The sequence below is a fragment of the Chiloscyllium punctatum genome, chromosome 24 (genome assembly GCF_047496795.1).
Source record: "Chiloscyllium punctatum isolate Juve2018m chromosome 24, sChiPun1.3, whole genome shotgun sequence".
Taxonomy (NCBI): Eukaryota; Metazoa; Chordata; class Chondrichthyes; order Orectolobiformes; family Hemiscylliidae; genus Chiloscyllium; species Chiloscyllium punctatum.
In genome coordinates this window covers 45798774-45819207 of record NC_092762.1, presented here as the reverse complement: position 1 = coordinate 45819207, position 20434 = coordinate 45798774, and positions in this window count along the sequence as shown.

Below are 20434 nucleotides of genomic sequence, written 5' to 3'. Positions count from 1 at the left end.
AATCAGTCTCAGTCTAAGTCTCAGTCCCAGACTCAGTCTCAGACTCAGTATCTGACTCAGTCTCAGACTCAGTCTCAGTCTCAGACTCAGACTCAGTCTTAGTCCCAGACTCAGTCTCAGACTCAGTCTCAGTCTCAGTCTCAGTCTCAGTATCAGACTCAGTCTCAGTATCAGACTCAGACTCAGTTTCAGACTCAGACTCAGTTTCAGACTCAGACTCAGTTTCAGACTCAGTCTCAGTCTCAGTCTCAGCCTCAGTCTCAGTCTCAGTCTCAGTGTCAGACTCAGATTCAGTCTCAGTCTCAGAATCAGTCTCAGTTCCAGACTCAGTCTCAGTCTCAGACTCAGACCCAGTCTCAGTCTCAGTCTCATACTCAGTCCCAGACTCAGTCTCAGACTCAATCTCAGTCTCAGTCGCAGTCCCAGACTCAGTCTCAGACTCAGTATCAGACCCAGTCTCAGTCTCAGTCTCAGTCCCAGACTCAGTCTCAGACTCAGTATCAGACTCAGTCTCAGACTCAGTCTCAATCTCAGTCTCAGACTCTGTCTCAGTCTCAGTCTCAGGCTCAGTCCGTCTCAGACTCAGTATCAGACTCAGTCTCAGTCTCAGACTCAGTCTCAGATTCAGACTCAGTCTCAGACTCAGTCTCAGTCTCAGTCTGAGACTCAGACTCAGTCTCAGTCTCAGTCTCAGTCTCAGACTCAGTCTCAGACTCAGTCTCAGTCTCAGTCTCAGTCTCAGACTCAGTCTCAGTCTCAGTCTCAGTCTCAGACTCAGTATCAGACTCAGTGTCAGACTCAGTCTCAGTCTCAGTCTCAGGCTCAGTCAGTCTCAGACTCAGTATCAGACTCAGTCTCAGTCTCAGACTCAGTCTCAGATTCAGACTCAGTCTCAGACTCAGTCTCAGTCTCAGTCTCAGACAGTCTCAGTCTCAGTCTCAGACTCAGTCTCAGACTCAGTCTCTGTCTCAGTCTCAGTCTCAGATTCAGACTCAGTCTCAGAATCATTCTCAGTCTCAGACTCAGTCTCAGTCTCAGACAGTCTCAGACTCGGTCTCAGTCTCAGTCCCAGACTCAGTCTCAGTCCCAGACTCAATCTCAGTCTCAGTCTCAGTCTCGGACTCAGTCTTAGATTCCGACTCAGTCTCAGTCTCAGTCTCAGTCTCAGTCTCAGACCCAGTCTCAGTCTCAGCCTCAGACTCAGTCTCAGTCTCAGACTCAGACTCAGTCTTAGTCCCAGACTCAGTCTCAGTCGCTGTCTCAGACTCAGACTCAGTCTCAGTCTCAGTCTCAGTATCAGACTCAGACTCAGTTTCAGACTCAGTCTCAGTCTCAGTCTCAGTGTCAGACTCGGATTCAGTCTCAGTCTCAGAATCAGTCTCAGTCCCAGACTCAGACCAGTCTCAATCTCAGTCTCAGTTCCAGACTCAGTCTCAGTCTCAGACTCAGACCCAGTCTCAGTCTCAGTCTCAGACTCAGTCCCAGACTCAGTCTCAGACTCAGTCTCAGTCTCAGACTCAGTCTCTATCTCAGTGTCAGACTCAGACTCAGTCTCAGTCTCAGTCTCAGTCTCAGTCTCAGACTCAGTCTCAGATTCAGACTCAGTCTCAGACTCAGTCTCAGTCTCAGTCTCAGTCTCAGACTCAGACTCAGTCTCAGTCTCAGACTCAGACTCAGTCTTAGTCCCAGACTCAGTCTCAGTCTCTGTCTCAGACTCAGACTCAGTCTCAGTCTCAGTATCAGACTCAGACTCAGTTTCAGACTCAGTCTCAGTCTCAGTCTCAGCCTCAGTCTCAGTCTCAGTCTCAGTGTCAGACTCAGATTCAGTCTCAGTCTCAGAATCAGTCTCAGACCCAGACTCAGACTCAGTCTCAATCTCAGTCTCAGTTCCAGACTCAGTCTCAGTCTCAGACTCAGACCCAGTCTCAGTCTCAGTCTCAGTCCCAGACTCAGTCTCAGACTCAGTATCAGACTCAGTCTCTGACTCAGTCTCAGTCTCAGTCTCAGGCTCAGTCAGTCTCAGACTCAGTATCAGACTCAGTCTCAGTCTAAGACTCAGTCTCAGATTCAGACTCAGTCTCAGACTCAGTCTCAGTCTCAGTCTCAGTCTCAGTATCAGACTCAGTCTCAGTCTCAGTCTCAGTCTCAGACTCAGTCTCAGACTCAGTCTCAGTCTCAGTCTCAGTCTCAGACTCAGTCTCAGACTCAGTCTCAGTCTCAGTCTCAGTCTCAGACTCAGTATCAGACTCAGTGTCAGACTCAGTCTCAGTCTCAGTCTCAGGCTCAGTCAGTCTCAGACTCAGTATCAGACTCAGTCTCAGTCTCAGACTCAGTCTCAGATTCAGACTCAGTCTCAGACTCAGTCTCAGTCTCAGTCTCAGACAGTCTCAGTCTCAGTCTCAGACTCAGTCTCAGACTCAGTCTCTGTCTCAGTCTCAGTCTCAGATTCAGACTCAGTCTCAGACTCATTCTCAGTCTCAGACTCAGTCTCAGTCTCAGACAGTCTCAGACTCGGTCTCAGTCTCAGTCCCAGACTCAGTCTCAGTCCCAGACTCAATCTCAGTCTCAGTCTCAGTCTCGGACTCAGTCTTAGATTCCGACTCAGTCTCAGTCTCAGTCTCAGTCTCAGTCTCAGACCCAGTCTCAGTCTCAGCCTCAGACTCAGTCTCAGTCTCAGACTCAGACTCAGTCTTAGTCCCAGACTCAGTCTCAGTCGCTGTCTCAGACTCAGACTCAGTCTCAGTCTCAGTCTCAGTATCAGACTCAGACTCAGTTTCAGACTCAGTCTCAGTCTCAGTCTCAGCCTCAGTCTCAGTCTCAGTGTCAGACTCGGATTCAGTCTCAGTCTCAGAATCAGTCTCAGTCCCAGACTCAGACCAGTCTCAATCTCAGTCTCAGTTCCAGACTCAGTCTCAGTCTCAGACTCAGACCCAGTCTCAGTCTCAGTCTCAGACTCAGTCCCAGACTCAGTCTCAGACTCAGTCTCAGTCTCAGACTCAGTCTCTATCTCAGTGTCAGACTCAGACTCAGTCTCAGTCTCAGTCTCAGTCTCAGACTCAGTCTCAGATTCAGACTCAGTCTCAGACTCAGTCTCAGTCTCAGTCTCAGTCTCAGTCTCAGACTCAGTCTCAGACTCAGTCTCAGTCTCAGTCTCAGTCTCAGACTCAGTATCAGTCTCAGACAGTCTCAGACTCGGTCTCAGTCTCAGACTCAGTCTCAGTCTCAGTCTCAGACTCAGTCTCAGTCTCAGACTCAGTCTCAGTCTCAGTCTCAGACTCAGTCTCAGACTCAGTCTCAGTCTCAGACTCAGTCTCAGACTCAGTCTCAGTCTCAGACTCAGTCTCAGTCTCAGACTCAGTCTCAGTCTAAGGCTCAGTCAGTCTCAGACTCAGTCTCAGACTCAATCTCAGTCTCAGACTCAGTCTCTGTCTCTGTCTCAGTCTCAGACTCAGTCTCAGTCTCAGTCTCAGACTCAGTCTCAGACTCAGTCTCAGTCTCAGACTCAGTCTCAGACTCAGTCTCTGTCTCTGTCTCAGTCTCAGACCCAGTCTCAGTCTCAGACTCAGTCCCAGACTCAGTCTCAGACTCAGTCTCAGACTCAGCCTCAGTCTGAGACTCAGACCCAGTCTCAGTCTCAGTCTCAGTCTCAGATTCAGTCTCAGTCTCATTCTCAGTCTCAGACTCAGTCTCAATCTCAGACTCAGTATCAGACTCAGTCACAGTCTCAGTCTCAGTCTCAGTTTCAGACTCAGTCTCAGTCTCAGTCTCAGTCTCAGACTCAGTCTCAGTCTCAGACTCAGACTCAGTCCCAGACTCAGTCTCAGACTCAGGCTCAGTCTCAGACTCAGTATCAGACTCAGTCTCAGTCTCAGTCTCATTCTCAGATTCAGACTCAGTCTCAGACTCAGTCTCAGACTCAGTCTCAGTCTCAGACAGTCTCAGACTCACACTCAGTCTCAGTCTCAGTCTCAGCTTCAGATTCAGACTCAGTCTCAGACTCATTCTCAGTCTCAGACTCCGACTCAGTCTCAGACTCAGTCTCAGACTCATTCTCAGTCTCAGACTCAGCTTCAGATTCAGACTCAGTCTCAGACTCATTCTCAGTCTCAGACTCCGACTCAGTCTCAGACTCAGTCTCAGACTCATTCTCAGTCTCAGACTCAGTCTCAGTCTCAGTCTCAGTCTCAGACTCAGTCTCAGTCTCAGACTCAGACCCAGTCTCAGTCTCAGTCTCAGACTCAGTCCCAGACTCAGTCTCAGACTCAGTCTCAGTCTCAGTCCCAGACTCAGTCTCAGACTCAGTATCTGACTCAGTCTCGGACTCAGTCTCAGTCTCAGACTCAGACTCAGTCTTATTCCCAGACTCAGTCTCAGTCTCTGTCTCAGACTCAGACTCAGTCTCAGTCTCAGTATCAGACTCAGACTCAGTTTCAGACTCAGACTCAGTTTCAGACTCAGTCTCAGTCTCAGTCTCAGCCTCAGCCTCAGTCTCAGTCTCAGTGTCAGACTCAGATTCAGTCTCAGTCTCAGAATCAGTCACAGTCCCAGACTCAGACTCAGTCTCAATCTCAGTCTCAGTTCCAGACTCAGTCTCAGTCTCAGACTCAGACCCAGTCTCAGTCTCAGTCTCAGACTCAGTCCCAGACTCAGTCTCAGACTCAGTATCAGACTCAGTCTCAGACTCAGTCTCAGTCTCAGTCTCAGGCTCAGTCAGTCTCAGACTCAGTATCAGACTCAGTCTCAGTCTCAGACTCAGTCTCACATTCAGACTCAGTCTCAGTCTCAGTCTCAGTCTCAGTCTCAGACTCAGTCTCAGTCTCAGTCTCAGTCTCAGACTCAGTCTCAGACTCAGTCTCAGTCTCAGTCTCAGATTCAGACTCAGTCTCAGACTCATTCTCAGTCTCAGACTCAGTCTCAGTCTCAGACAGTCTCAGACTCGGTCTCAGTCTCAGTCCCAGACTCAGTCTCAGTCCCAGACTCAATCTCAGTCTCAGTCTCAGTCTCGGACTCAGTCTTAGATTCCGACTCAGTCTCAGTCTCAGTCTCAGTCTCAGACTCAGTCTCAGTCTCAGACTCAGACTCAGTCTCAGTCTCAGACTCAGACTCAGTCTTAGTCCCAGACTCAGTCTCAGTCTCTGTCTCAGACTCAGACTCAGTCTCAGTCTCAGTATCAGACTCAGACTCAGTTTCAGACTCAGTCTCATTCTCAGTCTCAGCCTCAGTCTCAGTCTCAGTGTCAGACTCAGATTCAGTCTCAGTCTCAGAATCAGTCTCAGTCCCAGACTCAGACTCAGTCTCAATCTCAGTCTCAGTTCCAGACTCAGTCTCAGTCTCAGACTCAGACTCAGTCTTAGTCCCAGACTCAGTCTCAGTCTCTGTCTCAGATTCCGACTCAGTCTCAGTCTCAGTCTCAGTCTCAGTCTCAGACCCAGTCTCAGTCTCAGCCTCAGACTCAGTCTCAGTCTCAGACTCAGACTCAGTCTTAGTCCCAGACTCAGTCTCAGTCGCTGTCTCAGACTCAGACTCAGTCTCAGTCTCAGTCTCAGTATCAGACTCAGACTCAGTTTCAGACACAGACTCAGTTTCAGACTCAGTCTCAGTCTCAGTCTCAGCCTCAGTCTCAGTCTCAGTCTCAGTGTCAGACTCAGATTCAGTCTCAGTCTCAGAATCAGTCTCAGTCCCAGACTCAGACTCAGTCTCAATCTCAGTCTCAGTTCCAGACTCAGTCTCAGTCTCAGAATCAGACCCAGTCTCAGTCTCAGTCTCATACTCAGTCCCAGACTCAGTCTCAGACTCAATCTCAGTCTCAGTCTCAGTCCCAGACTCAGTCTCAGACTCAGTATCAGACTCAGTCTCAGACTCAGTCTCAGTCTCAGTCTCAGGCTCAGTCAGTCTCAGACTCAGTATCAGACTCAGTCTCAGTCTCAGACTCAGTCTCACATTCAGACTCAGTCTCAGACTCAGTCTCAGTCTCAGACTCAGTCTCAGTCTCAGTCTCAGTCTCAGACTCAGTCTCAGACTCAGTCTCAGTCTCAGTCTCAGATTCAGACTCAGTCTCAGACTCATTCTCAGTCTCAGACTCAGTCTCAGTCTCAGACAGTCTCAGACTCGGTCACAGTCTCAGTCCCAGACTCAGTCTCAGTCCCAGACTCAATCTCAGTCTCAGTCTCAGTCTCGGACTCAGTCTTAGATTCCGACTCAGTGTCAGTCTCAGTCTCAGTCTCAGACTAGTCTCAGTCTCAGACTCAGACTCAGTCTCAGTCTCAGACTCAGACTCAGTCTTAGTCCCAGACTCAGTCTCAGTCTCTGTCTGAGACTCAGACTCAGTCTCAGTCTCAGTATCAGACTCAGACTCAGTTTCAGACTCAGTCTCATTCTCAGTCTCAGCCTCAGTCTCAGTCTCAGTCTCAGTGTCAGACTCAGATTCAGTCTCAGTCTCAGAATCAGTCTCAGTCTCAGTCTCAGACTCAGTCCCAGACTCAGTCTCAGACTCAGTCTCAGACTCAGTCTCAGTCCCAGACTCAGTCTCAGACTCAGTATCTGACTCAGTCTCAGACTCAGTCTCAGTCTCAGACTCAGACCCAGTCTCAGTCTCAGTCTCAGTCTCAGTCCCAGACTCAGTCTCTGTCTCAGTCTCAGTCCCAGACTCAGTCTCAGTCTCAGTCTCAGTCTCGGACTCAGTCTTAGATTCCGACTCAGTCTCAGTCTCAGTCTCAGTCTCAGACTCAGTCTCAGTCTCAGACTCAGACCCAGTCTCAGTCTCAGTCTCAGACTCAGTCCCAGACTCAGTCTCAGACTCAGTCTCAGTCTCAGTCTCAGTCCCAGACTCAGTCTCAGACTCAGTATCTGACTCAGTCTCAGACTCAGTCTCAGTCTCAGACTCAGACTCAGTCTTAGTCCCAGACTCAGTCTCAGTCTCTGTCTCAGACTCAGACTCAGTCTCAGTCTCAGTCTCAGTCTCAGTATCAGACTCAGACTCAGTTTCAGACTCAGACTCAGTTTCAGACTCAGTCTCAGTCTCAGTCTCAGCCTCAGTCTCAGTCTCAGTCTCAGTGTCAGACTCAGATTCAGTCTCAGTCTCAGAATCAGTCTCAGTCCCAGACTCAGACTCAGTCTCAATCTCAGTCTCAGTTCCAGACTCAGTCTCAGTCTCAGACTCAGACCCAGTCTCAGTCTCAGTCTCAGACTCAGTCCCAGACTCAGTCTCAGTCTCAGTCTCAGTCTCGGACTCAGTCTTAGATTCCGACTCAGTCTCAGTCTCAGTCTCAGTCTCAGACTCAGTCTCAGTCTCAGACTCAGACCCAGTCTCAGTCTCAGTCTCAGACTCAGTCCCAGACTCAGTCTCAGACTCAGTCTCAGTCTCAGTCTCAGTCCCAGACTCAGTCTCAGACTCAGTATCTGACTCAGTCTCAGACTCAGTCTCAGTCTCAGACTCAGACTCAGTCTTAGTCCCAGACTCAGTCTCAGTCTCTGTCTCAGACTCAGACTCAGTCTCAGTCTCAGTCTCAGTCTCAGTATCAGACTCAGACTCAGTTTCAGACTCAGACTCAGTTTCAGACTCAGACTCAGTTTCAGACTCAGTCTCAGTCTCAGTCTCAGCCTCAGTCTCAGTCTCAGTCTCAGTGTCAGACTCAGATTCAGTCTCAGTCTCAGAATCAGTCTCAGTCCCAGACTCAGACTCAGTCTCAATCTCAGTCTCAGTTCCAGACTCAGTCTCAGTCTCAGACTCAGACCCAGTCTCAGTCTCAGTCTCATACTCAGTCCCAGACTCAGTCTCAGACTCAATCTCAGTCTCAGTCTCAGTCCCAGACTCAGTCTCAGACTCAGTATCAGACCCAGTCTCAGTCTCAGTCTCAGTCTCAGTCCCAGACTCAGTCTCAGACTCAGTATCAGACTCAGTCTCAGACTCAGTCTCAGTCTCAGTCTCAGTCTCAGTCCCAGACTCAGTCTCAGACTCAGTATCAGACTCAGTCTCAGACTCAGTCTCAGTCTCAGTCTCAGGCTCAGTCCGTCTCAGACTCAGTATCAGACTCAGTCTCAGTCTCAGACTCAGTCTCAGATTCAGACTCAGTCTCAGACTCAGTCTCAGTCTCAGTCTCAGACTCAGTCTCAGTCTCAGACTCAGTCTCAGTCTCAGTCTCAGTCTCAGACTCAGTATCAGACTCAGTGTCAGACTCAGTCTCAGTCTCAGTCTCAGGCTCAGTCAGTCTCAGACTCAGTATCAGACTCAGTCTCAGTCTCAGACTCAGTCTCAGATTCAGACTCAGTCTCAGACTCAGTCTCAGTCTCAGTCTCAGACTGTCTCAGTCTCAGTCTCAGACTCAGTCTCAGACTCAGTCTCTGTCTCAGTCTCAGTCTCAGATTCAGACTCAGTCTCAGAATCATTCTCAGTCTCAGACTCAGTCTCAGTCTCAGACAGTCTCAGACTCGGTCTCAGTCTCAGTCCCAGACTCAGTCTCAGTCCCAGACTCAATCTCAGTCTCAGTCTCAGTCTCGGACTCAGTCTTTGATTCCGACTCAGTCTCAGTCTCAGTCTCAGTCTCAGTCTCAGACCCAGTCTCAGTCTCAGCCTCAGACTCAGTCTCAGTCTCAGACTCAGACTCAGTCTTAGTCCCAGACTCAGTCTCAGTCGCTGTCTCAGACTCAGACTCAGTCTCAGTCTCAGTCTCAGTATCAGACTCAGACTCAGTTTCAGACTCAGTCTCAGTCTCAGTCTCAGCCTCAGTCTCAGTCTCAGTGTCAGACTCGGATTCAGTCTCAGTCTCAGAATCAGTCTCAGTCCCAGACTCAGACCAGTCTCAATCTCAGTCTCAGTTCCAGACTCAGTCTCAGTCTCAGACTCAGACCCAGTCTCAGTCTCAGTCTCAGACTCAGTCCCAGACTCAGTCTCAGACTCAGTCTCAGTCTCAGACTCAGTCTCTATCTCAGTGTCAGACTCAGACTCAGTCTCAGTCTCAGTCTCAGTCTCAGTCTCAGACTCAGTCTCAGATTCAGACTCAGTCTCAGACTCAGTCTCAGTCTCAGTCTCAGTCTCAGACTCAGACTCAGTCTCAGTCTCAGACTCAGACTCAGTCTTAGTCCCAGACTCAGTCTCAGTCTCTGTCTCAGACTCAGACTCAGTCTCAGTCTCAGTATCAGACTCAGACTCAGTTTCAGACTCAGTCTCAGTCTCAGTCTCAGCCTCAGTCTCAGTCTCAGTCTCAGTGTCAGACTCAGATTCAGTCTCAGTCTCAGAATCAGTCTCAGACCCAGACTCAGACTCAGTCTCAATCTCAGTCTCAGTTCCAGACTCAGTCTCAGTCTCAGACTCAGACCCAGTCTCAGTCTCAGTCTCAGTCTCAGTCCCAGACTCAGTCTCAGACTCAGTATCAGACTCAGTCTCTGACTCAGTCTCAGTCTCAGTCTCAGGCTCAGTCAGTCTCAGACTCAGTATCAGACTCAGTCTCAGTCTAAGACTCAGTCTCAGATTCAGACTCAGTCTCAGACTCAGTCTCAGTCTCAGTCTCAGTATCAGACTCAGTCTCAGTCTCAGTCTCAGTCTCAGACTCAGTCTCAGACTCAGTCTCAGTCTCAGTCTCAGTCTCAGACTCAGTCTCAGACTCAGTCTCAGTCTCAGTCCCAGTCTCAGACTCAGTATCAGACTCAGTGTCAGACTCAGTCTCAGTCTCAGTCTCAGGCTCAGTCAGTCTCAGACTCAGTATCAGACTCAGTCTCAGTCTCAGACTCAGTCTCAGATTCAGACTCAGTCTCAGACTCAGTCTCAGTCTCAGTCTCAGACAGTCTCAGTCTCAGTCTCAGACTCAGTCTCAGACTCAGTCTCTGTCTCAGTCTCAGTCTCAGATTCAGACTCAGTCTCAGACTCATTCTCAGTCTCAGACTCAGTCTCAGTCTCAGACAGTCTCAGACTCGGTCTCAGTCTCAGTCCCAGACTCAGTCTCAGTCCCAGACTCAATCTCAGTCTCAGTCTCAGTCTCGGACTCAGTCTTAAATTCCGACTCAGTCTCAGTCTCAGTCTCAGTCTCAGACCCAGTCTCAGTCTCAGCCTCAGACTCAGTCTCAGTCTCAGACTCAGACTCAGTCTTAGTCCCAGACTCAGTCTCAGTCGCTGTCTCAGACTCAGACTCAGTCTCAGTCTCAGTCTCAGTATCAGACTCAGACTCAGTTTCAGACTCAGTCTCAGTCTCAGTCTCAGCCTCAGTCTCAGTCTCAGTGTCAGACTCGGATTCAGTCTCAGTCTCAGAATCAGTCTCAGTCCCAGACTCAGACCAGTCTCAATCTCAGTCTCAGTTCCAGACTCAGTCTCAGTCTCAGACTCAGACCCAGTCTCAGTCTCAGTCTCAGACTCAGTCCCAGACTCAGTCTCAGACTCAGTCTCAGTCTCAGACTCAGTCTCTATCTCAGTGTCAGACTCAGACTCAGTCTCAGTCTCAGTCTCAGTCTCAGACTCAGTCTCAGATTCAGACTCAGTCTCAGACTCAGTCTCAGTCTCAGTCTCAGTCTCAGTCTCAGACTCAGTCTCAGACTCAGTCTCAGTCTCAGTCTCAGTCTCAGACTCAGTATCAGTCTCAGACAGTCTCAGACTCGGTCTCAGTCTCAGACTCAGTCTCAGTCTCAGTCTCAGACTCAGTCTCAGTCTCAGACTCAGTCTCAGTCTCAGTCTCAGACTCAGTCTCAGACTCAGTCTCAGTCTCAGACTCAGTCTCAGACTCAGTCTCAGTCTCAGACTCAGTCTCAGTCTCAGACTCAGTCTCAGTCTAAGGCTCAGTCAGTCTCAGACTCAGTCTCAGACTCAATCTCAGTCTCAGACTCAGTCTCTGTCTCTGTCTCAGTCTCAGACTCAGTCTCAGTCTCAGTCTCAGACTCAGTCTCAGACTCAGTCTCAGTCTCAGACTCAGTCTCAGACTCAGTCTCTGTCTCTGTCTCAGTCTCAGACCCAGTCTCAGTCTCAGACTCAGTCCCAGACTCAGTCTCAGACTCAGTCTCAGACTCAGCCTCAGTCTGAGACTCAGACCCAGTCTCAGTCTCAGTCTCAGTCTCAGATTCAGTCTCAGTCTCATTCTCAGTCTCAGACTCAGTCTCAATCTCAGACTCAGTATCAGACTCAGTCACAGTCTCAGTCTCAGTCTCAGTTTCAGACTCAGTCTCAGTCTCAGTCTCAGTCTCAGACTCAGTCTCAGTCTCAGACTCAGACTCAGTCCCAGACTCAGTCTCAGACTCAGGCTCAGTCTCAGACTCAGTATCAGACTCAGTCTCAGTCTCAGTCTCAGTCTCAGATTCAGACTCAGTCTCAGACTCAGTCTCAGTCTCAGACTCAGTCTCAGTCTCAGACAGTCTCAGACTCAGACTCATTCTCAGTCTCAGACTCCGACTCAGTCTCAGACTCAGTCTCAGACTCATTCTCAGTCTCAGACTCCGACTCAGTCTCAGACTCAGTCTCAGACTCATTCTCAGTCTCAGACTCAGCTTCAGATTCAGACTCAGTCTCAGACTCATTCTCAGTCTCAGACTCCGACTCAGTCTCAGACTCAGTCTCAGACTCATTCTCAGTCTCAGACTCAGTCTCAGTCTCAGTCTCAGTCTCAGACTCAGTCTCAGTCTCAGACTCAGACCCAGTCTCAGTCTCAGTCTCAGACTCAGTCCCAGACTCAGTCTCAGACTCAGTCTCAGTCTCAGTCCCAGACTCAGTCTCAGACTCAGTATCTGACTCAGTCTCGGACTCAGTCTCAGTCTCAGACTCAGACTCAGTCTTATTCCCAGACTCAGTCTCAGTCTCAGTCTCAGTCTCAGACTCAGTCTCAGTCTCAGACTCAGACTCAGTCTCAGTCTCAGACTCAGACTCAGTCTTAGTCCCAGACTCAGTCTCAGTCTCTGTCTCAGACTCAGACTCAGTCTCAGTCTCAGTATCAGACTCAGACTCAGTTTCAGACTCAGTCTCAGTCTCAGTCTCAGCCTCAGCCTCAGTCTCAGTCTCAGTGTCAGACTCAGATTCAGTCTCAGTCTCAGAATCAGTCACAGTCCCAGACTCAGACTCAGTCTCAATCTCAGTCTCAGTTCCAGACTCAGTCTCAGTCTCAGACTCAGACCCAGTCTCAGTCTCAGTCTCAGACTCAGTCCCAGACTCAGTCTCAGACTCAGTCTCAGTCTCAGTCTCAGTCCCAGACTCAGTCTCAGACTCAGTATCAGACTCAGTCTCAGACTCAGTCTCAGTCTCAGTCTCAGGCTCAGTCAGTCTCAGACTCAGTATCAGACTCAGTCTCAGTCTCAGACTCAGTCTCAGATTCAGACTCAGTCTCAGACTCAGTCTCAGTCTCAGTCTCAGACTCAGTCTCAGTCTCAGTCTCAGTCTCAGACTCAGTCTCAGACTCAGTCTCAGTCTCAGTCTCAGATTCAGACTCAGTCTCAGACTCATTCTCAGTCTCAGACTCAGTCTCAGTCTCAGACAGTCTCAGACTCGGTCTCAGTCTCAGTCCCAGACTCAGTCTCAGTCCCAGACTCAATCTCAGTCTCAGTCTCAGTCTCGGACTCAGTCTTAGATTCCGACTCAGTCTCAGTCTCAGTCTCAGTCTCAGACTCAGTCTCAGTCTCAGACTCAGACTCAGTCTCAGTCTCAGACTCAGACTCAGTCTTAGTCCCAGACTCAGTCTCAGTCTCTGTCTCAGACTCAGACTCAGTCTCAGTCTCAGTATCAGACTTAGACTCAGTTTCAGACTCAGTCTCATTCTCAGTCTCAGCCTCAGTCTCAGTCTCAGTCTCAGTGTCAGACTCAGATTCAGTCTCAGTCTCAGAATCAGTCTCAGTCCCAGACTCAGACTCAGTCTCAATCTCAGTCTCAGTTCCAGACTCAGTCTCAGTCTCAGACTCAGACCCAGTCTCAGTCTCAGACTCAGTCTCAGTCTCAGTCTCAGGCTCAGTCAGTCTCAGACTCAGTATCAGACACAGTCTCAGTCTCAGACTCAGTCTCAGATTCAGACTCAGTCTCAGACTCAGTCTCAGTCTCAGTCTCAGACTCAGTCTCAGTCTCAGTCTCAGACACAGTCTCAGACTTAGTCTCAGTCTCAGTCTCAGTCTCAGACTCAGTCTCAGTCTCAGTCTCAGTCCCAGACTCAGTATCAGACTCAGTCTCAGACTCAGTCTCAGTCTCAGTCTCACGCTCAGTCAGTCTCAGACTCAGTATCAGACTCAGTCTCAGTCTCAGTCTCAGTCCCAGACTCAGTCTCAGTCTCAGTCTCAGTCTCGGACTCAGTCTTAGATTCCGACTCAGTCTCAGTCTCAGTCTCAGTCTCAGACTCAGTCTCAGTCTCAGACTCAGACCCAGTCTCAGTCTCAGTCTCAGACTCAGTCCCAGACTCAGTCTCAGACTCAGTCTCAGTCTCAGTCTCAGTCACAGACTCAGTCTCAGACTCAGTATCTGACTCAGTCTCAGACTCAGTCTAAGTCTCAGACTCAGACTCAGTCTTAGTCCCAGACTCAGTCTCAGTCTCTGTCTCAGACTCAGACTCAGTCTCAGTCTCAGTCTCAGTTTCAGACTCAGTCCCAGACTCAGTCTCAGACTCAGTCTCAGTCTCAGACTCAGTCTCTATCTCAGTGTCAGACTCAGACTCAGTCTCAGTCACAGTCTCAGTCTCAGTCTCAGACTCAGTCTCAGATTCAGACTCAGTCTCAGACTCAGTCTCAGTCTCAGTCTCAGTCTCAGTCTCAGACTCAGACTCAGTCTCAGTCTCAGACTCAGACTCAGTCTTAGTCCCAGACTCAGTCTCAGTCTCTGTCTCAGACTCAGACTCAGTCTCAGTCTCAGTATCAGACTCAGACTCAGTTTCAGACTCAGTCTCAGTCTCAGTCTCAGCCTCAGTCTCAGTCTCAGTCTCAGTGTCAGACTCAGATTCAGTCTCAGTCTCAGAATCAGTCTCAGACCCAGACTCAGTCTCAGTCTCAATCTCAGTCTCAGTTCCAGACTCAGTCTCAGTCTCAGTCCCAGACTCAGTCTCAGACTCAGTATCAGACTCAGTCTCTGACTCAGTCTCAGTCTCAGTCTCAGGCTCAGTCAGTCTCAGACTCAGTATCAGACTCAGTCTCAGTCTAAGACTCAGTCTCAGATTCAGACTCAGTCTCAGACTCAGTCTCAGTCTCAGTCTCAGTATCAGACTCAGTCTCAGTCTCAGTCTCAGTCTCAGACTCAGTCTCAGACTCAGTCTCAGTCTCAGTCTCAGTCTCAGACTCAGTCTCAGACTCAGTCTCAGTCTCAGTCTCAGTCTCAGACTCAGTATCAGACTCAGTGTCAGACTCAGTCTCAGTCTCAGTCTCAGGCTCAGTCAGTCTCAGACTCAGTATCAGACTCAGTCTCAGTCTCAGACTCAGTCTCAGATTCAGACTCAGTCTCAGACTCAGTCTCAGTCTCAGTCTCAGACAGTCTCAGTCTCAGTCTCAGACTCAGTCTCAGACTCAGTCTCTGTCTCAGTCTCAGTCTCAGATTCAGACTCAGTCTCAGACTCATTCTCAGTCTCAGACTCAGTCTCAGTCTCAGACAGTCTCAGACTCGGTCTCAGTCTCAGTCCCAGACTCAGTCTCAGTCCCAGACTCAATCTCAGTCTCAGTCTCAGTCTCGGACTCAGTCTTAGATTCCGACTCAGTCTCAGTCTCAGTCTCAGTCTCAGTCTCAGACCCAGTCTCAGTCTCAGCCTCAGACTCAGTCTCAGTCTCAGACTCAGACTCAGTCTTAGTCCCAGACTCAGTCTCAGTCGCTGTCTCAGACTCAGACTCAGTCTCAGTCTCAGTCTCAGTATCAGACTCAGACTCAGTTTCAGACTCAGTCTCAGTCTCAGTCTCAGCCTCAGTCTCAGTCTCAGTGTCAGACTCGGATTCAGTCTCAGTCTCAGAATCAGTCTCAGTCCCAGACTCAGACCAGTCTCAATCTCAGTCTCAGTTCCAGACTCAGTCTCAGTCTCAGACTCAGACCCAGTCTCAGTCTCAGTCTCAGACTCAGTCCCAGACTCAGTCTCAGACTCAGTCTCAGTCTCAGACTCAGTCTCTATCTCAGTGTCAGACTCAGACTCAGTCTCAGTCTCAGTCTCAGTCTCAGACTCAGTCTCAGATTCAGACTCAGTCTCAGACTCAGTCTCAGTCTCAGTCTCAGTCTCAGTCTCAGACTCAGTCTCAGACTCAGTCTCAGTCTCAGTCTCAGTCTCAGACTCAGTATCAGTCTCAGACAGTCTCAGACTCGGTCTCAGTCTCAGACTCAGTCTCAGTCTCAGTCTCAGACTCAGTCTCAGTCTCAGACTCAGTCTCAGTCTCAGTCTCAGACTCAGTCTCAGACTCAGTCTCAGTCTCAGACTCAGTCTCAGACTCAGTCTCAGTCTCAGACTCAGTCTCAGTCTCAGACTCAGTCTCAGTCTAAGGCTCAGTCAGTCTCAGACTCAGTCTCAGACTCAATCTCAGTCTCAGACTCAGTCTCTGTCTCTGTCTCAGTCTCAGACTCAGTCTCAGTCTCAGTCTCAGACTCAGTCTCAGACTCAGTCTCAGTCTCAGACTCAGTCTCAGACTCAGTCTCTGTCTCTGTCTCAGTCTCAGACTCAGTCTCAGTCTCAGACTCAGTCCCAGACTCAGTCTCAGACTCAGTCTCAGACTCAGCCTCAGTCTGAGACTCAGACCCAGTCTCAGTCTCAGTCTCAGTCTCAGATTCAGTCTCAGTCTCATTCTCAGTCTCAGACTCAGTCTCAATCTCAGACTCAGTATCAGACTCAGTCACAGTCTCAGTCTCAGTCTCAGTTTCAGACTCAGTCTCAGTCTCAGTCTCAGTCTCAGACTCAGTCTCAGTCTCAGACTCAGACTCAGTCCCAGACTCACTCTCAGACTCAGGCTCAGTCTCCGACTCAGTATCAGACTCAGTCTCAGTCTCAGTCTCAGTCTCAGATTCAGACTCAGTCTCAGACTCAGTCTCAGTCTCAGACTCAGTCTCAGTCTCAGACAGTCTCAGACTCAGACTCATTCTCAGTCTCAGACTCCGACTCAGTCTCAGACTCAGTCTCAGACTCATTCTCAGTCTCAGACTCCGACTCAGTCTCAGACTCAGTCTCAGACTCATTCTCAGTCTCAGACTCAGCTTCAGATTCAGACTCAGTCTCAGACTCATTCTCAGTCTCAGACTCCGACTCAGTCTCAGACTCAGTCTCAGACTCATTCTCAGTCTCAGACTCAGTCTCAGTCTCAGTCTCAGTCTCAGACTCAGTCTCAGTCTCAGACTCAGACCCAGTCTCAGTCTCAGTCTCAGACTCAGTCCCAGACTCAGTCTCAGACTCAGTCTCAGTCTCAGTCCCAGACTCAGTCTCAGACTCAGTATCTGACTCAGTCTCGGACTCAGTCTCAGTCTCAGACTCAGACTCAGTCTTATTCCCAGACTCAGTCTCAGTCTCAGTCTCAGTCTCAGACTCAGTCTCAGTCTCAGACTCAGACTCAGTCTCAGTCTCAGACTCAGACTCAGTCTTAGTCCCAGACTCAGTCTCAGTCTCTGTCTCAGACTCAGACTCAGTCTCAGTCTCAGTATCAGACTCAGACTCAGTTTCAGACTCAGTCTCAGTCTCAGTCTCAGCCTCAGCCTCAGTCTCAGTCTCAGTGTCAGACTCAGATTCAGTCTCAGTCTCAGAATCAGTCACAGTCCCAGACTCAGACTCAGTCTCAATCTCAGTCTCAGTTCCAGACTCAGTCTCAGTCTCAGACTCAGACCCAGTCTCAGTCTCAGTCTCAGACTCAGTCCCAGACTCAGTCTCAGACTCAGTCTCAGTCTCAGTCTCAGTCCCAGACTCAGTCTCAGACTCAGTATCAGACTCAGTCTCAGACTCAGTCTCAGTCTCAGTCTCAGGCTCAGTCAGTCTCAGACTCAGTATCAGACTCAGTCTCAGTCTCAGACTCAGTCTCAGATTCAGACTCAGTCTCAGACTCAGTCTCAGTCTCAGTCTCAGACTCAGTCTCAGTCTCAGTCTCAGTCTCAGACTCAGTCTCAGACTCAGTCTCAGTCTCAGTCTCAGATTCAGACTCAGTCTCAGACTCATTCTCAGTCTCAGACTCAGTCTCAGTCTCAGACAGTCTCAGACTCGGTCTCAGTCTCAGTCCCAGACTCAGTCTCAGTCCCAGACTCAATCTCAGTCTCAGTCTCAGTCTCGGACTCAGTCTTAGATTCCGACTCAGTCTCAGTCTCAGTCTCAGTCTCAGACTCAGTCTCAGTCTCAGACTCAGACTCAGTCTCAGTCTCAGACTCAGACTCAGTCTTAGTCCCAGACTCAGTCTCAGTCTCTGTCTCAGACTCAGACTCAGTCTCAGTCTCAGTATCAGACTTAGACTCAGTTTCAGACTCAGTCTCATTCTCAGTCTCAGCCTCAGTCTCAGTCTCAGTCTCAGTGTCAGACTCAGATTCAGTCTCAGTCTCAGAATCAGTCTCAGTCCCAGACTCAGACTCAGTCTCAATCTCAGTCTCAGTTCCAGACTCAGTCTCAGTCTCAGACTCAGACCCAGTCTCAGTCTCAGACTCAGTCTCAGTCTCAGTCTCAGGCTCAGTCAGTCTCAGACTCAGTATCAGACACAGTCTCAGTCTCAGACTCAGTCTCAGATTCAGACTCAGTCTCAGACTCAGTCTCAGTCTCAGTCTCAGACTCAGTCTCAGTCTCAGTCTCAGACACAGTCTCAGACTTAGTCTCAGTCTCAGTCTCAGTCTCAGACTCAGTCTCAGTCTCAGTCTCAGTCCCAGACTCAGTATCAGACTCAGTCTCAGACTCAGTCTCAGTCTCAGTCTCACGCTCAGTCAGTCTCAGACTCAGTATCAGACTCAGTCTCAGTCTCAGTCTCAGTCCCAGACTCAGTCTCAGTCTCAGTCTCAGTCTCGGACTCAGTCTTAGATTCCGACTCAGTCTCAGTCTCAGTCTCAGTCTCAGACTCAGTCTCAGTCTCAGACTCAGACCCAGTCTCAGTCTCAGTCTCAGACTCAGTCCCAGACTCAGTCTCAGACTCAGTCTCAGTCTCAGTCTCAGTCACAGACTCAGTCTCAGACTCAGTATCTGACTCAGTCTCAGACTCAGTCTAAGTCTCAGACTCAGACTCAGTCTTAGTCCCAGACTCAGTCTCAGTCTCTGTCTCAGACTCAGACTCAGTCTCAGTCTCAGTCTCAGTTTCAGACTCAGTCCCAGACTCAGTCTCAGACTCAGTCTCAGTCTCAGACTCAGTCTCTATCTCAGTGTCAGACTCAGACTCAGTCTCAGTCACAGTCTCAGTCTCAGTCTCAGACTCAGTCTCAGATTCAGACTCAGTCTCAGACTCAGTCTCAGTCTCAGTCTCAGTCTCAGTCTCAGACTCAGACTCAGTCTCAGTCTCAGACTCAGACTCAGTCTTAGTCCCAGACTCAGTCTCAGTCTCTGTCTCAGACTCAGACTCAGTCTCAGTCTCAGTATCAGACTCAGACTCAGTTTCAGACTCAGTCTCAGTCTCAGTCTCAGCCTCAGTCTCAGTCTCAGTCTCAGTGTCAGACTCAGATTCAGTCTCAGTCTCAGAATCAGTCTCAGACCCAGACTCAGTCTCAGTCTCAATCTCAGTCTCAGTTCCAGACTCAGTCTCAGTCTCAGTCCCAGACTCAGTCTCAGACTCAGTATCAGACTCAGTCTCTGACTCAGTCTCAGTCTCAGTCTCAGGCTCAGTCAGTCTCAGACTCAGTATCAGACTCAGTCTCAGTCTAAGACTCAGTCTCAGATTCAGACTCAGTCTCAGACTCAGTCTCAGTCTCAGTCTCAGTATCAGACTCAGTCTCAGTCTCAGTCTCAGTCTCAGACTCAGTCTCAGACTCAGTCTCAGTCTCAGTCTCAGTCTCAGACTCAGTCTCAGACTCAGTCTCAGTCTCAGTCTCAGTCTCAGACTCAGTATCAGACTCAGTGTCAGACTCAGTCTCAGTCTCAGTCTCAGGCTCAGTCAGTCTCAGACTCAGTATCAGACTCAGTCTCAGTCTCAGACTCAGTCTCAGATTCAGACTCAGTCTCAGACTCAGTCTCAGTCTCAGTCTCAGACAGTCTCAGTCTCAGTCTCAGACTCAGTCTCAGACTCAGTCTCTGTCTCAGTCTCAGTCTCAGATTCAGACTCAGTCTCAGACTCATTCTCAGTCTCAGACTCAGTCTCAGTCTCAGACAGTCTCAGACTCGGTCTCAGTCTCAGTCCCAGACTCAGTCTCAGTCCCAGACTCAATCTCAGTCTCAGTCTCAGTCTCGGACTCAGTCTTAGATTCCGACTCAGTCTCAGTCTCAGTCTCAGTCTCAGTCTCAGACCCAGTCTCAGTCTCAGCCTCAGACTCAGTCTCAGTCTCAGACTCAGACTCAGTCTTAGTCCCAGACTCAGTCTCAGTCGCTGTCTCAGACTCAGACTCAGTCTCAGTCTCAGTCTCAGTATCAGACTCAGACTCAGTTTCAGACTCAGTCTCAGTCTCAGTCTCAGCCTCAGTCTCAGTCTCAGTGTCAGACTCGGATTCAGTCTCAGTCTCAGAATCAGTCTCAGTCCCAGACTCAGACCAGTCTCAATCTCAGTCTCAGTTCCAGACTCAGTCTCAGTCTCAGACTCAGACCCAGTCTCAGTCTCAGTCTCAGACTCAGTCCCAGACTCAGTCTCAGACTCAGTCTCAGTCTCAGACTCAGTCTCTATCTCAGTGTCAGACTCAGACTCAGTCTCAGTCTCAGTCTCAGTCTCAGACTCAGTCTCAGATTCAGACTCAGTCTCAGACTCAGTCTCAGTCTCAGTCTCAGTCTCAGTCTCAGACTCAGTCTCAGACTCAGTCTCAGTCTCAGTCTCAGTCTCAGACTCAGTATCAGTCTCAGACAGTCTCAGACTCGGTCTCAGTCTCAGACTCAGTCTCAGTCTCAGTCTCAGACTCAGTCTCAGTCTCAGACTCAGTCTCAGTCTCAGTCTCAGACTCAGTCTCAGACTCAGTCTCAGTCTCAGACTCAGTCTCAGACTCAGTCTCAGTCTCAGACTCAGTCTCAGTCTCAGACTCAGTCTCAGTCTAAGGCTCAGTCAGTCTCAGACTCAGTCTCAGACTCAATCTCAGTCTCAGACTCAGTCTCTGTCTCTGTCTCAGTCTCAGACTCAGTCTCAGTCTCAGTCTCAGACTCAGTCTCAGACTCAGTCTCAGTCTCAGACTCAGTCTCAGACTCAGTCTCTGTCTCTGTCTCAGTCTCAGACTCAGTCTCAGTCTCAGACTCAGTCCCAGACTCAGTCTCAGACTCAGTCTCAGACTCAGCCTCAGTCTGAGACTCAGACCCAGTCTCAGTCTCAGTCTCAGTCTCAGATTCAGTCTCAGTCTCATTCTCAGTCTCAGACTCAGTCTCAATCTCAGACTCAGTATCAGACTCAGTCTCAGTCTCAGTCTCAGTCTCAGACTCAGTCTCAGTCTCAGACTCAGACTCAGTCCCAGACT